The sequence below is a fragment of the Odocoileus virginianus genome, unplaced genomic scaffold, assembly GCF_023699985.2.
Source record: "Odocoileus virginianus isolate 20LAN1187 ecotype Illinois unplaced genomic scaffold, Ovbor_1.2 Unplaced_Contig_246, whole genome shotgun sequence".
In the NCBI taxonomy this organism is placed as follows: Eukaryota; Metazoa; Chordata; class Mammalia; order Artiodactyla; family Cervidae; genus Odocoileus; species Odocoileus virginianus.
Window position 1 is genome coordinate 3,285 of NW_027224563.1, and position 9,348 is coordinate 12,632.

Here is a 9,348-nt window from a genome sequence, read left to right on the forward strand (position 1 = left end):
GTATTCCTATCTCTTTCAGAATTTTCCACAGTTTATTGTGATCCACACAGTCAAAGGCTTTGGCATAGTCAATAAAGCAGAAATAGATGTTTTTCTGGAACTCTCTTACTTTTTTGATGATCCAGCAATTTGATCTCTTGTTCCTCTGCCTTTTCTAAAACTAGCTTGAACATCTGGAAGTTCACAGTTCACGTATTGCTGAAGCCTGGCTTGGATAAGTTTAAGCATCACTTTACTAGTGTGTGAGATGAGTGCAATTGTGTGGTAGTTTGAGCATTCTTTGGCATTGCCTTTCTTTGGGACTGGAATAAAAACTGACCATTTCCTGTCCTGTGGCCACTGCTGACTTTTCCAAATTTTCAGGCATTTGAGTGCAGCACTTTCACAGCCTCGTCTTTTAGGATTTGAGATACTGGTCTAAATGTACCAATTAAAATGCAGAGGTACACAAACTGTTGGGAAGGGTACTCAAGCTTGGGGGCTAATGATGCTAATACAGTAATAAGTATCTTTAATACTTACTTTACCTGATGCTTTAACCCCTCATCTCTTATTTAATCCTCATCATTCTTATGCCCATTTTACAGATGAATGGGAAAGGGGAGCCTAAGAAAGATGAAGAAATTTTCCCAAAATACAAAGCTGGTAAGGGATCCCAGCAGGATCCCAATGCAGTCTGATTCCAAGCTCTTAATGTAATCCATCTTGTTCCCAAATGCACGCTATAAATAAGGTTTCTGTAAGAAAAAGGTAATTCTTTGCCAAGCCTTGACAATGTGAATTTGCATTTAACTCAGAGATACTTGTCTTGGGCTTCCCTGGTGGTTCAGACGGTAAAGAATCTACCTGCAATGCAGGAGACTTGGGTTCGATCCCTGGGTTGGGAAGATCCCCTGGAGGAGGGCATGCAACCCACTCTAGTATTCTTGCCTGGAGAATTCCATGGACAGAGGAGCCTAGTGGGCTACAGTCCATGGGGTTGCAAAGAGTTGGACATGACTGAGTGACTAAGCACACATACTTGTCTTAGGAGATCCACTCCTCTCATCCTTTTATAACATTCTTATAAGCACTGAAAAAATCAACCCTTCCCAAGAGATCTTGGCGCTTACACCCCTCCATCATGGCAGTATCAACAGACCAGCCAAACATTCAAAATTACATCAGACATGTATGGCATGTAGGGGAAAGAGAAGTTTCTTTCTGCTTGGTTGTGTTAAGAGATAAGGAAATGCAGGAATAAGGAGAAACTAGAAAGAAGAATCATTATTTGATAAAACATTGATTCACATCCTGGAGGGCTAAAGGAAGAGTCCTGAGTAGCATCCCCTCAGTTAATTGAAGCAACACATTGGAGAGCATAAAAGAAACCCTTGAAGTCAGGCCCTCAGACTCTGGCCATGCTAACTCAGAGCAACATCCTGACTCCATTCTGGCAGCAACCGTTATCGAACAAGCTTCATGGAAGCATGTGGGAGGGTGGAGAAACAGTTGATGTCATACAGCCTTCCTCTGACAGGTAAGAGAAGATCCCCATGGACAGATCCGATTCTAAGGTACACAGAACTCTTTTGTTGCCCTGGCTGATGCTGGTTGCTGATAGACTGACAGCATTGCAAGGTTTACTAGAGAAGCATGCCAGACTTAAAAGACTTTACCCAAGCCCACAGGAAAGGGATGGTTTGAGACAGCTTCACTTGACTACTGGATAAACAGAGAGACTGGTGAGAGGAGATGAGACAGGGCAGGGACTGACACCAAGCCAAGTGTTCTCAGATGTGCAGTGAGCCTACAAGTGAAGTGAGACAGCGAAACAAGAAACTCTTCTGCCATCATTCACCCCAGAGGGAGTTCTCCCGTGGAGACACTGGGTTCCACCTCCTCTCTACCTTTTGCTCTGCTAGTTACTTAGTTCACCAATGCCTTCAAGCACCAGCACAGTAATACACACATACATACATACATGTGTACATAACTACAGAAAGAAAGGAGAGAAAGAAAGAAAGCAAACATCCTTAGGCATAAGGGAGAGAGCCTAGGAGTCCTATAACTAAGGACTATAACACAATGGGGCTTCCCAGGTGGCGCTAGTGGAAAAGAACCTGCCTGCCAATGCAGGTTAGATGTAAGAGATGTGGGTTCAATCCCTGGGTCAGGAAGATCATGGCCACACACTGGAAGAGAGCATGGCAACCCGCTCCAGTATTCTTGCGTGGAGAATCCCAGGGACAGAGGATCCTGGCAAGCTGCAGCCCATAAAGTTGCAAAGAAAAGGTCATGACTGGAGCTACTTAGCATGCATGCGTAACACAATGAAGGTCAGAAGCAAAGGGAAACTTTCAAGTGAATTAAACATTAGAAAACCACAGATGGGTTCCAGCTAAAGTACAGAAGGAGCAAATAATCTATACCTTATTCTCTTCTCTCTCATTGGACATGAAACAGGCATAGGTGTCTGGTATTCATCTAAGTGGCAAAATGAATTATATAGACAAAACCAGTGATTTCAGGAAATGAAGTGTTCATTGCATCCTGTGACTGCTAAGAAAGATTTACCATCATGGAAAACTCCAACATGAATGGAACTTTCAAGATCAAGCCTCATTGACCTTCTCCATATTTCCATGCATTAGTCCCCACTAAAGAACCTGGAGTTCATTCAGACTCTTCTTAAACATGATCACTATTGACTAATTTATTATTCTCTCAAGCAACCTATCAACAACCTGCAGAGTAACTCCCTCAGGGAATCCATTAGAGATCATTCAGGCAAGAAAAGACTAACCTCTGAGACTGGAGGGGATGGACTGCTGTTACTGCAAAGGAACATTGGAAGGATTTTCAAGTTCAAGATTCCAGACTCATCAGATTCTGCCCAGATACACTCCTTTCCCGATTTTCAGAATCCCAAATATGCCTTACTTTACATAAGAGACCTACCAGGCTGGGAATTGAAAATGTATTGCAAGCCATCACAGGAGTAGACATAGGTTTGGTTTTTAGAACTCTGAAATCTGGGGAACATAGGAGATGTGCTTGAAAACTCAGTTATAATAGTTATGAGTTTTGTTATTTGAATCATGTTAATATGTTTGAGTCTACATTCTACATTAGTAAAGCAATGGTAATGATAATTCCCAAGGTTGTGATGGGAAAACAGAGGCAAACCTCAGATCCTGACATCTGTGTATATTCTATTTCAATCAAACAAGCTTGATTCCTAATGTGAGATTAGGAACCCCAGCATCCTTTGAACAAATCATTCTATATCTACAATCCCATTAGCAGGACTCGACTTCTCTGTTCATCATTTTACTGAAGGTGCAAATTCTTTTTCCCCTACGCCTGCCCTGTTCTCTAGAGCTTCCTTCTCTACTCCCTGCTCCCTGTTCTCCAAGACTTCTGCTTCAGGTCCCGTTACCCTCACACTTTCCCAACCTGCCTCTCAGCAGCAGCCCTCAGCTCAGCCTCTGCAAGTGGCTCTCAGGTGGAGCAGCTGCCCTGTCCCTCCCTGGTTGCCCCCACCTGGACCCAAGCCCGTTTCCATCACTGACAGCCCCCATTTCCTTCACAGCTGAAGGAGAAAGCCAGTCTGACCCTGGCCATGGGGACATTCCCCCTTCTACCCCAATTTACCTTCATCCGTCCCGGGAGAATGTGCTGGGTGGCTGGCTGGGGAAAAACAGATGTGAAGGAACCAACCTCCAGCACTCTGCAAGAGATGAAGCTGAGAATAGTGGAGCCCCAGGCCTGCAGCCACTTTCCTGCTTTTGACCACAGTCTTCAGCTGTGTGTGGGCCATCCTCAGAGCACAAAATCTGCATTTAAGGTGATTCTCAGACTACATACTTCCCCACAAATCACTGTCCAGGGTGCAGACACCTGTGGAAGGAGACGGAGTTTGGAGTATCAGCCAGTGACCAAGTGTGAGACCTCAGGTCTGAGGACTGGGACTGTCCCTCTGCAGATCCTCCTCCCTCGGCCCCATGGGGTCTCTGACCAGGGTCTGCTCAGGGTCAGGGGGTGCTGTCCAGGGTCAGGGGGTGCCAGGAAGGAAAGGAAACAGCATCAGAGACATATCACCTCATGAGGAGCCAGTGTTCCTGAGCCTGATGGCTGGTCTGACAAACTCAGAGTTGTGACCACAGGGAGGACGGGGGTGGTTTCCCAGCTCATCTTCTCTCTTTCCCTTTCCTTCTTTGTCCCACAGGGAGACTCGGGGGGTCCGTCTTCTGTGTGCTGGGGTGGCCCAGGGCATTGTCTCCTTTGGACAGTCCAATGCAAAACCCCTGCCGTCTTCACCCGGATCTCCCATTACCGGCCCTGGATCGACAAGGTCCTGAACGAGAATTAACCGGGAACCTGGGCCAGCCTGAGGGGAAACCAGAGCAGGACTGCGGCAGGTTCTCTGTGCCACTCACCCTGGATCTGCCACTGGTTTTCCCCTTAAAGCCCCATCACGTCCCTAATCCTCAGGAAGGCCCCTTCAGGTCACAGAATTCCCAATAAATCTCAGTGAACACCTGGCTTCCAGACCTGAGTGTGTGTCTCCTCTCTCTTCTCCCGGCATCAGGCATTCCAGCAGCTTTGAAAGAGGTCAGTGTGTGGTGTGTGTGTGAAAGAGACAGAGAGGATACAGTGAAGACAGTAGGGATAAAAAGAAGAGAAAGGGGTCCCCTGGAGTGGCAGGACCCCTATGTCCACCTCAAAGAAGAAAGTATAGCAGACCCTTCCGGGCCTTCATCATCAATTCTGAGTCATCTTTAGGGCTCTTCAGAATCACTACAAACATGCTGAATCGCAGGGTGTTTAGAGCATCCCTGGCCTCTCCCCATTAGGTGCCAATATCAACATCCTCCTCTCCTCTAAGTTCTGAACCAAACATGTCTCCAGGCTTTGGTAAATGTCCCCCAGGGGAGATGTCATGTTGGTGGGGATGTTGGGGGGAGGTGGTAGGCAGAGCGTTGTGAAGAAGCTGGGCAGGAATCAGCTTCAGTTGAGAAGCTCAGGCTTAGATGCATTTGGTTCACACTGGGCCCCCCTTCACATTCCACCTCGATAAGAGAAGATCTACCATCTGTGCAGCTTTGATGTGAGATGCAGAGAAGATCTTGTGTCACTCACTTCTGCAAAAGGAATACGTGGAGCTGATAAGAGGAGGGACAGCATCACAAGTCCTGCACGAACCACAGCCACAAACGGCTGCTCCCAACCACACTAGCCTGTGTGACCTCCACCACGTCCAGCACTGTGGGCAACACGGAGGGAAAGGGTCAGCCCTGTGAGGACAGGGGGACACTAATTCTACCTCCTCAGCCCAGGAATAGAACAGCCTTGATGTGTAGGATGGAGGCTGCCTCCTGGGTTCTGTGTAATTACCTGCTGCCGTGAGAGCACACCTGAATTGGGAAATAGGCTCGTCCTTCACGCTGAGTGTCAGCCTGACCCCTGCTTCTGTGTCCTTGGAGACCAGCCCGAGTCAACAGTCCCCCAGTGCCTTCATGTGGAGCAGATCAGGGCCCCGGGGGAGGAGATGGAGCTGCCTCCTGGGTGCAGTGAAGCACTGACAATGTCCAGGCTCCCGGCTTGAGAGCTGAGCAGCCCCCAGGGGCCTGCCCTGGGCTCTGATGGAGGCCCTGTAAGGCCACCATCGCCTAGACGGTCTTAAGATGGGGGGGCAGGACCAGGAGGAGAGCTGGCTCAGTCCTTCCCCTTTCGTGTCCTCAGGGGGGCTCTGGGGTGTGACATTGTAACCTCCGGGCATTGTCCCCTATGGACAAAATAATGTGTCACCTCCAGGGTCCTGCACCAAAGTCTCAAGTTTCCTGCCCTGGATAAAGAAAACCATGAAAGGCCTCTGACTGCAGCAACCAGACCATCTTCCCTGGGGCTGATCCAGAATCACACTGCGGGGCTGGGGGTGCCCGCAGCTCAGTAACTCAGCTGGGCTCAAAGGGCTGGTGGCTTATTTATTCACTGACTCCTGTTCACAAATACACATTGTTTGTTTAGAAAGGCAATGACAGGATTCTGCTGTTTTCTGCTTCCTCCTCTCCCCGCTCCCACCATCTCTTCCCCTAAACCCCATGCAAAGCTGTCACCCAGGTCTGCTTATGCACACCTGTCTTCCAGGGCCGGCCCTCCTGCAAGGGCTGAAGCTGAGCACCATCAGGGGAAAACATGAACCTCTCTGGTCCTGGGGCTCAGGGTGAGCTCCTTACTCCTTGCTCTGGGTACATGGCAGGAGGGAGTGGGTCACACCATGGGGCCCCGACACCAACAGCACAGCCTGGGCAGCAACTCCAGGACAGAGGCCTGCCTACTGGGGAGGGGGGCTACCTGAGCTGACCTGTAACCCCCACAGCCAGGGAGCTGGCCCAGAGCAGGGCTGGGCCTCCTGAGAAGCCCCTCATTCTCATCCAGACTGAGAGGAGTGTTATTACATATAACTCTAGAACATCAGTCATTCTGTTTCTAGACATGAAGAGAGTGCTCTGCTCACTGGAGCATCCTGGCCCCTGGGGGAGGGGGCAGCAGGGAGAGAAGAGAAGGAACAGGGCAGCCTTATTTTTCACTCTGAATGTGCTGTGCTTAGTCACTCAGTCGCTCAGTCGTGTCCGACTCTTTGCAACCCCATGACTGTAGCCTGCCAGGCTCCTCTGTCCATGGAATTCTCCAGGCCAGAATACTGGAGTGGAGGTACCCTTTCCCTTTTCCAGGGGATCTTCCCAACCTAGGGATCAAACCCAAGTCTCACCACATGGCAGGTGGATTCTTTACCAGCTGAGCTAGCAGGAAAGCCCGTTCTTAAGATAGCAGGTAGAAATACATTGCACATGCTCAAATGGTAGGAACACCCATTTGAAAGGCAATTAGAATCTGATTCTAAACACCCATCCATGGGATGGATCAGAAACAGGCTCCCTGTCATGGCTGCAAGCTCCTGCCTGTGGGAACCAACTGCAGTCAGCGAGGCCCACGTGGTCTGGACAAACGGAGAAATGCCTCTGCTCTTAGGCCATCACATTACTTCTGCTCCATTGGGTCCAAGACGACCTAGACTTTCCATCCTTGGGAAGGTCTTGGTTTGAAGAGTATGTGATTTTTGCTGGGCAAGGATCTCCCTGTGCTGCTCTCCCCTCACCAGACACTTCCATCCGCCATCCCTCCAGGGTCTTGATGGCTGTGCTGAGCTGCCTGGGAGCTGAACCTGAGTTCCAGCTCTTGGCTGGTGCTGCCCTACCCCTAACACACAGCACTGTGCTTCTCTGAGGCATGTGTCATTATTCTGGGGTACAGTTACCCTAAAGGCCGGCCCTTTCCCAATATTCCTTGGGAGAGAACCGCCAGTGCCAGGCCAGCTCTGGGGATGATGGACCTGAAAGGTCAAGCCCCTGCTAATTTGTTTAGGGAATGTGCTTGGAACAGGAATGGCTCTGCCTTCCTTGCCCATGACCACGCTGCTGTCGGTACCACTCACTGTGGTCTTGCAGGGTTTATTTCCTGTGTCTGTATCCCACACAACGCGACTTTTGGCCAACAAACGTTTTACTGTGAAATAGTGTTGAAGCCATGAGTTCACATCCCATATCACTCAGAAACAGCTGGCCTGAGCATTGTGTAAGACTTCGTAATGTAGATAGTGGAAAGACAACCCCCTTCAAGGTTGGGATGCTGTCTTTCAGGATGGGTATATGCTTTAAGCCAGCAGTGAGTATAGGGTGTTGTGTCTCTCATAGCTAGAATACATGGTTCTAGAGACAAAGACGCAACCGTAGGAATGGCTCTCATTCCTACTATTAAACCAATTAACTCAGTCTCAGAAGTTTTACTTCTGTCTCTATGACCTTGGACTCTTCTGATTTTTAAAGGCCTTAATTTGTAGGAAAGCAATAGACAGACAGATAAACTCACTATGCAAGTTAGGTGGGTGATCCTAATTGCCAAGGGAAGATGAGACTCCCTGTGTTACATCTTGGTAACTTGGTATTTCCATTCCTATTAGTGATGGTCAGTGACAGGCTACTGCCCAATAAACACAAGACCACTAAGATCCTTTAAGAGTAAAGTGCTGAGTCACCACACCAGATAAAGAATCCCACTAGCTGAGATACTTGAGATAAGATTCCTCTGTATGCTTCTCAGATGATAAAATTCCTGTCCTTGTAATGACCTTCCTTCCTTGGTCACCGACCATATATGTGTGTGTGTGTGTGTGTGTGTGTATATATATATATATATATATATATATATATATATATCTCCATCTAGTCTAATATGTTTTTTAAGGCCTTTGTTTTCTTATTTATTTTTTATCTGAATGATCTGTCCATTGAAGTAACTGGGGTGTTACTTCATATTTTTACTGCATGACCATCAATTTCTCCCCTTATGTGTGTTAATATTTATGTTTTTAGGTGCTCCTATGTTGGTTGTGTATATATCTAAAATTGATATATCTTCTACTTGAATTGATCCCTTGATCATTATGTAATGTCCTTATTTGTCTCTTGTCACAGTCTTTGTTTTAAAACTATTTTGTCAGATACAAATATTGCCAGCCTGGCCTTCATTTTGTCTCCATTTGCTTGGAATACTTTTTCTATCCCCTTATTTTCAGTCTGTGTGTATCTTTAGATCTGAAGTGAGTCTCTTGTAGGCAGCATATGTATGAATCTTGTTTCTGTATCCATTTAGGTATTCCATGTCTTTTAATTGGCTCATTTAGTCCATTTATATTTATTTATTTTTATTTTTATTTTTATTTTTTTTCCATTTATTTTTATTAGTTGGAGGCTAATTACTTTACAACATTGCAGTGGTTTTTGTCATACATTGAAATGAGTTAGCCATGGATTTACATGTATTCCCCATCCCGGTCCCCCATCCCACCTCCCTCTCCACCCGATCCCTCTGGGTCTTCCCAGTGCACCAGGCCCGAGCACTTGTCTCATGCATCCAACCTGGGCTGGTGATCTGTTTCACCCTAGATAATATACATGTTTCGATGCTGTTCTCTTGAAACATCCCACCCTCGCCTTCTCCCACAGAGTCCACAAGTCTGTTCTATACATCTGAGTCTCTTTTTCTTTTTTGCATATAGTCCATTTATATTTAAAGTAGTTATTGATCAGTAGGTAACTTTTTGCATTTGTTTTCCAGTTGTTTTCATGCTTCTTTTTTTGTTTCTTCTTTGGCTCTCTTCCCTTGTGATTTGATGACTATCCTTAGTGTCACACTTGGATTCTTTTCTCTTTTTTCTGTGTGTGTATCTAGTATAGATTTTTGGTGTGTGATTACCATCAGGCTCATATATATATATCAATTTATATACACAATTTTTAACTT

At 46.9% G+C, this 9,348-nt stretch overlaps 1 pseudogene; it reads left to right on the forward strand.

The window, feature by feature from the left end:
* Nucleotides 1-3,574: 3,574 nt before the first annotated feature.
* Nucleotides 3,575-4,354, forward strand: LOC110139843 (mast cell protease 2-like; annotated as a pseudogene).
* Nucleotides 4,355-9,348: the final 4,994 nt, after the last annotated feature.